Raw genomic sequence first — 8220 nt, 5'->3', positions numbered from 1 at the left:
AGTCCTTGGAGAAGACATTACATGCATATTTCCTTGCTGCCCCTGGACCTAATGGGGCTTGATGATAGTAATGCGTCATCTCAAGGTGGACCTTCATTTTTCAGGCAGTACAAACAAGCTGGCTGCGTGACCTTCGCTTTTAATGACTACACAATATTAAACAAGAGCTTTTATATACTTCGCCGAGGCTATATACATCAGTGGCGATTGTTTACGGTGTGCTTGGCATAAACAGTGCAAATAAATTGACCCCACAAGGTGTAAATGGAGGAAGGAAGTTACATTTACATCAGAAACAATGTGACACAATAAATGTCCGATGAGACATGCCCCACTGATCAATGCTCTTTATTGTCATGAACTTAACTACTCATCCTTAGCCTGGGGTCACCTTTTCTCTGGGATTTCCAGAGAGTGATCAATGCATGGTTGATATTTAATTTATAGGGGCTATTAAAGTGCGTGCAAGGTCAGTGGATCTGTGTGTTTCAACCTGAAGCTGTTGGATTCAGGTTCCTCCTTTATAGCAAGGCATGAAACTCATGATCTTATTGGATTTTGAAACTCACCTAACCCTCTCTTCAAGTGTGCGAAAGGGAGTCAACGACTGACTGACAGGGGTAACTCATCGCCCGTGTGTCACAAAGGTCCTCAGGGAAATAAAATGTCTGATTTATTTAATTAATTAGTTAAGGTTTTCTTCTCATCCGAATGAAGCACTGGTATAAAATAACAAAACACATGTGCACATAAATAAAGGGTGATGTTGTTGCTGTGTTATCCGAAATTAAAAATTCATTTTGGGGGACAATTTATGTGTATTCTACAATCTAGAAATAAAAATCAACCCAGGCACAAACACAAAGACAGTGCAGATAATACAAACAAACATAAACCATTGATTCAGCGCTTTTGCCGAAAATACAATTCCACCCAAACACTTTGCTTTGACAAGATAATGAGGAAATATAAAACAATATGCAAAGAAGTTTGTAGAAGCAACTTTACTCGCAGGGCTGCTGTAGCTGTCCCCAATACTTAACACACCATTACAGAGGCATTACATTGCTTGTGTTTCCTCTACTGCTCCCCTTTGTGTTATAACAAAAAATACAAAAGAAGGACAATAGTCTCCTACAGCAACTAAAACATGGTTAATACTTATACTTTCAGCAGAAACAGAGAATTCTGAATTGTGATCGTTTCCTTTGCTTTGTCCCAAAATCCTCTTTTTTGTAGCTCAGTTTTTGGTCTCCACCAGGTTCTGAATGGAAACACGAGGCTCTCTAGGTTCTGAATTCTCCAGTGTTCAGCTCCTCTCTATATTTGCTGCAAAAGACTTTAACAAAGCACTCAGCGGTGGGCATTATTCTTTAGTTTCAACTACTTGGCTTTCAAATTATGCAATGTATTAAATCTAGCAGCGGCTGAGATAAATAGTCTGTGAGGAAATTATTTTAGCAGTGGAAATGATTTGTTCGGGCTGAAGTGCTTGTTGCCAAAGCCACTTCTGGTGGCTCTCAAGCCAAGAAACTAAAGGAAGAAAAACATCATTAAAGATGTGTGTTTATCAGCAGTAAAACGTTTTACTGCCTGCCGTAGCCCTGCGTGGGAACAGTCGGGCTGCTCAGACGTCCCAGAGGGAGAAGAGCGGCGAAGCAGTTTAACACAGCTTTGAGACGGTTCTGGTGAATCCCAAAAGACGTCTGAAAGTCAGAGAGCAGCCGGGGAGCTTGTTCATTAAAAGTGGGAGTTTTTATAAGACTGCTCCTGGTACTTATCAGCTGTAAAACATCCCGCTGGGTGCGTAACTTTTATTGGAGGGGAGACAGTTGTATATCACCACTTTAAACTCAAACTCAGGGACGTGCCTTTGGAAAGCGTAGGTGTCGCTGTGATTTGTGTACCTCTGCCGAGGTCCTTTGTTCTCGTGCTACACGACAGGTTGTCACAGACACTGGAGACACATCCATAAATATCATCAGTGCTCTTCTTCTCCTGGGCAAATGAAGCACTTCAGTGGATTGGCGTATGGGGTTGTGTGTTCATATTATGTTGCAAAACAGCTTGTTACAACTGTGTAGATATTCTGAGCATGGATCTATAACATATACAGTACATTTACATTGAAAACACTTCAGGAAAACTTTTATTGCATGACCCCATCTGCTCATCAAGCCACCCCAGGTTGCCTGTGGATTATTACTGAGGGCTTGCATCAGGTAGTGACCCTTTGATGCTCTGAGAGTTTTAATTTTTAACAAGAGACAAGCATAAAATGTCACAGCAAATAACGGGGAACTGAAGCTACTTATGTTCATAATTAATGTTCATAAAGATTAAAATATTTTCCACAAAACAACAGATACCTTTATCAGAGCTAGTGAACCACAATTAGATTGTAATGTGCCACGAAACCAAAGCCAAGAGCTAAAAGAAACCAAATCCCTGTCTGCAGTGTTTGTGATTATTCTGTAGAAATCAGTGCGAGGCCACAAATATGTATTTGGATGCGTTTAACATCTACTCTTAATCTGTGAGTGGAATGGAGAGAAAAGGCAGTTTCTTAATCTCCTCTGTCTGGGATATTAAACTAATAACACGCCACACCGAGGCAGATTAATCCATCCAACTCACGCCAAGGGAGACTGATTGTTAGTGTGTGTCTTCTTGTCTTTTCACCAAGCACAGCTGTTTTCGCTGAGCTGCTCAGATGGCCGTCTGAACGCTGGCGACTGTATGCCAGAGTCTTCGTAATGAAAAACAAGTGACTGTGTTTTATGTGAGCATCAGCTGGAAGGGCAGCTGCCTCACTGTGATATTAAGAGCGATGCCCGTCAGACCAGTGCACGCACGCGCTCCCACGCACACCAGCCACAATCCACATCCACAATTACAGCTCCGCCCTGAATTCTAGCTTGATTACGAATCACTCAATACACGCAAACTCAAAAATATGTTTTTGTGTACTCATCTATCGAGGTTCAAACTTGTTGCATCATAAGCTGAGCAGTTTTCTCTGTAAGAATCCAACACACCATATATCATCAAACCTTTCGTTTTTTTTCCTAACTACACACTTAGGGAGAGTGTAATGTTTAAGAGTACATATATAAATACAAGTTTAAAAGAAACCTAAAGCGGAAGTGCATTGCAAGAAAGAAATTGACTTATTTTAGTTCAATTTAAGTTAGGCTTCAAATCCCCAGACTAACTTATAGCTAAGACTTCTGTTTCCATGGTAACTCTCAGTGACACAGGCCGATAAAAGTGTCTAACTAAGATGACTCATAATTTGTTGTATGCTGATATATTTTGAAGCAGTGCGAAGGGAAAGAATTTTGGTTTATTTGTTTTCAATACTAAATGTCTCCAATAAAATATTCAGTAAGGGAGCGACAGAAACATGGTGGTAATAAACTAACTAGTTGTTCAAACAAGTGTCAGATGAACAAAAATGGGATCGATGTGGACAGGAACATTGCATTTTTTTTTTCAAAAGAAGAAAGAAAGAAGTTCGAAAAATCTTCATCTTCTGTTATATTCCCAGCAGATTCAATGCTCCACACTAGGCAAAATCACTTGCTTGTTAGCTGTTTAAAATAAAAAAATTATAATGCAATAATATTTATTAAAAATCAAGTTAGAACATTGGTCCTACATCATACCAGCATTAAATCTCAACCTCTCAAATGTGAAGAAAACATTATTCAGCCATAAAAAAAGACAAATCATATTCAAAGAAATATATTTGGAATTTGAAATAATTATATGAACAATCACGTATCTTTTAAAGCACATGTCCATTTCAATCTGACAGAAGAAGTTGTACTTTCAGAGACATGTTGCCAGCATTGTGCCGTTGGACGTTCAGTTCATCAGCTCACTGTCTGAGGATCTCCCGAGGCTCTGCATGAAATGTCAGTTAAATATCTGGGATATCAATTCTCAGTGATCATAATACTCCCTCTGAGTTCTGTCTCTCATATGAGCAGTGATGAAGTGCAGCAAACTTAGCGAGCAACAGCTGGCAGACAGATATTACAGCGATCTGTTTCCACCCCTGAGATGAGAGACTGCTGGGCTGAGATATGAGACAGAAACACCGCGGACAGCTTCTGGATTTTATGCTGAAATATTTGACTGTGGTAGAAAATAATCAAGTACATGCATACACACACATATGGCTATCTCAGTGAGGACATTTATTTACATAATACATTCCTTAACCCGGAGGTCTTCTTTTTCAGGCCAACTCCCAAACTGATGGAAAGATTAAGTAAAGACTTACTATATTTGTTCTATATTAAACTCCTAGTGCTAGTGCTATAGTGCTATATATATATATATATTATTATTATCATTTTGCATTCAATATTAAGCTGTTCAAATAATACACTGGTTCAAATAGTCATTTAAAAAAAAAAATCAAACATGTGCAGCAGTAGGGTGGCCAAATGCTGTAAACATAAACATACCTGATATAAACAGCGTACATCTGGGGTTTCACCTGGGGACTGAATTGGCTCTCAGCCAATTGTGGGGAACCTGACAGAGTCAACGTGTAATATGTGGCCTTGTGATTGGCTCAGCAGTGATGAGCAGTGAGGACGGGTCCTACTGTGTACAAGAGACTCAGATTGACAGGCCTAGTGTGGCACTATGTGTGAAACTGCGGTGTTGAGACAGCTGCCTCAATGAAAGATAACATCTTCTGCCTCCATTGATCCCTTTACTGAAATAAGTTGGATCTGCGTTAATGTGTTTTTACAGAAATTTTAATTTGTAGGGGAAAATAAAGAAAGAAAATATATTTTAAAAAAACGTATAACCAACCAAAAAATTTGCAACCCCCCTGCAGTATCTCCGTAGACCCTCAGTTGAAGGCCCATGCCCTAACCCTACCCTAACCCTAACCATCTTAATTAAGTGCCTAACCCTAACTCTTACTATAACCATAACCTTTACATTAAAACCAAGTCTTAAAAAAGTGAGGACTGGCCAAACTGTCCTCACTTGGCACAAATGTCCTCATTTTGACAAAATGTCCTCACTCTGAGTACACAAGAGTACACACACATGCATATGTTTTCATCGTTGTGAGGACATGCATTGGCATAATGAATCACATAACACACTAACACACTAACCATCTCAGTTAAGTGACTAACCCTAACCCTAATCCTGACCCTAATCCTAACCATAACCTAATTCTAGCCTTTACCCTAAAACCCCCCTTCATGTAAAGAAGTGAGGACCGGCCAAAATGTCCTCACTTTGCACAAATGTCCTCACTTAACCGTTGTACAACAGCACGTACACACAGACACACACTTGAAGTGTGTCTCAAGTCAAATGAACTTTTACTGACCTCTTATGGAGAAGTGTCATCATTACCACAACCTGTAATTTAATCGGCGTTTTATTCACTGCAAACGTGTCAGCGTTTCAATGTATTAGAAATATTTAAGATATCAAAGCAGAAAAAATGGAGTGTGAGTCTCTGGAGACTCTGCTGCACTTTCACTGACGTCAATGCAAGTTAACTTTGCTACTTTTGCTAAAAATTTCAAACTGTCTGTTATGTTTAGTTAATTGTTATTCTTATAATAAATATTTTAATGGTGATGAGGATGAGAAAACCATGAATCAGACGGACCCAGAGGAATTGTTGTTTGAATACTTCATTAAAGACAGCACGGAAGACACAGCACACAGTCGTCCACCTGTGTCTCTTTCTTCTTCTCCTGGTGGACAGTCTAACTCAATGTCTGCCACAGACCACTCGTGGTCTGGTTCTACTCTGGTTCTACTACTCCTACTACACCGTATATTAGCTTCAGATTTGACAAAAATGTCCGTTCTTTTCTCTACCATCAAACATTTGTTGCTATCCAGTATTTCTTTAAATCACAGTGTAATTTCTAAGTACTATCTGATGGAGATAGAACTGAAAGGCCTTTTTGGACCTTTACTGAGATGGAGATAAGATGGGAAAAGGTGTCTGCTGCTCCCCGGTTGTTCACTGAAAACTTTTTTTGGTCCACATCCCACTACCTTCGTCGTGCACCTCCAGCTTCTGTCTCTGCTGTTTGGCCAAGAGTTGACACCAACGCTCAGCTGGTGCAAAATGGCCATGGATGGTCTCCAGGCAGCTTTGAGCACCAGCCACATTGGATGTCTGCTCCAGCTGGCTTTACACCTTCCGGCTCTGGTGTACCTTCATTGGTGTCAAAGTGAGTTAGTTTAAATGAAGTCTCTTTAATGAGCAACACAGCGCAGACAGAAAGGATGAACCTATCTATCTATTTTTCTCTCTAATTTTGTCAATATTTTGTAGGAGGAGAAAGCAATGAATGAGATATATTTTTGAAGCACCTCAGAGGGAGAGGCTGCTTTCATTTTTGTGTATAAAATATAAAATGGATATATTTGTTGACTATAGTTTCGTGTAGTCAACTCTGTTTTGTTGTACTCTCAGTTTGTCATGCCATTAACTTGTATTTCGAATTATTTGCCAAATGGTACATGGCATCAAAACATTAAAGAAGCACTTTGAAAATACATCAGCTCTCAGTGTGAAGAAAAAAAATCATACTGGTTATCTTAGCTGATATGGACTGGGCAATGTGTTAGGAAGGCAAGGACGCCAGATTGTTTGATGGAAATAAAAGTTATCAACATACAGAGGGCTGATTTCAGAGGCAGCCAAAAATCAAAGTGAAAAAATGATGCAGCAGGCTAGTACATTTTGCTGAAATTCCACTGCATATAAAGAACATCATTATTAATTATTTCCTCACATTATCAGAACAGAATAGGTATAAAATTGTGAGTTAATTAACAATCTTAATTTACATTAAGCTCAAAGTGGCAGTAATTGTGTCTTCCTTAAAACCAGAGAGGGCCATGTGAAGAACTGCAGCAGCACCGTTTCCTGTATGAAGCTCACTTTGTGACTTTATTGAACGAAACCTGAAGAATACAAGAAGTGAACACAAATACAATGCAAGCATTTGACCAGCTGGTGTCACTGTTGAGACTGTCACAACACTGAAGACGTGAAGTACAAACATCCTCTGACATCTACTCTTAAAATTCACATATTTAAAAAGAGCAGCAACATGAAAAAAGGCAAAAAAAAAACTAAAAAAACTAAAAAACAAATGTCGTTTCTGAATTTTGGACCATTTGCTCATCCAGATTTTTTTATAAAAGCACAAATGTTGATTATGTTCGTCATTTAATTTCTCCCCTGTTAATTTAAAACGATCATGGTGCTGTGAAGTTGGTTAAATCCGATCCAGAGAAATGGTCCCCCAAACATCTTGTTTAATTAAAACGTGTTAAAGGGCTGAGCTGGGATTCACGGCTGTATTCCATGCCAAACATTTATTTATTTATTTTTAAAATCTCTTCTTAATCCATCATGCTGTCATCTTGACACAACACTGTGAATGTATGGCCACTTAGCTGAGTTAAAGTAACAAATCGAGCATTTGTGAGCAGCACTATGGCTTCATGCCGAGAAAAACAACTACAGATTCAATATTTGCCTCAAGAATGCTGATGGAGAAGTACAGAGAAGGGCAGAAGAAGAGCTGCATTGTGTCTTTTAGATCTAGAGAATGCATGACAGGATACTAAGAGAGGAGCTGTGGTATTGTTTGAGGAAGTCTGCTAGAGTGGTGCAGGCCACTATAACATAAAACATGCCACATGTGAAACTAGCCTTATCACAGATAGCACTGAAGGACACTGTTGATACTCTAAGTATATTTGGGGTGGAGGCTCACTTTAAAGCCACTTAAAGGTGAATTACACACATAATGAGGGTTTGAGAGGTTAAAGAAACGTTATGGACAACAGGCTTCTGTTTGCTCTGCCTGCTTTGAAAACTTTAACCAAATTAGCTAAAGTCAACAGTCAGCAGGGCCCTTCTTATCCTATTATGGTTGGATCTTCTCCACTGGACATTTGGAATTTGAATATCCATGCAGGCTTCACTTCAAGTTATGTAATGCTATGATACCGTGGCTCCAGATGGCACCAGCAACAGATCATCTTTTTTTTTTGTTTGTTTTTTTTGTTTTGTACATAAAAGCTCTTAATGTGACAACATTAAACATGAAGGTTGAAATTCGTGATTTAAATTTAAAACCTGTGGTTGACTTACAACAGACCTAATATAGTTGTATGACTGCTTTGCTTTTACATGTA

Source organism: Mugil cephalus, chromosome 20, assembly GCF_022458985.1.
Source record: "Mugil cephalus isolate CIBA_MC_2020 chromosome 20, CIBA_Mcephalus_1.1, whole genome shotgun sequence".
In the NCBI taxonomy this organism is placed as follows: Eukaryota; Metazoa; Chordata; class Actinopteri; order Mugiliformes; family Mugilidae; genus Mugil; species Mugil cephalus.
This window is presented reverse-complemented; position numbering follows the sequence as displayed.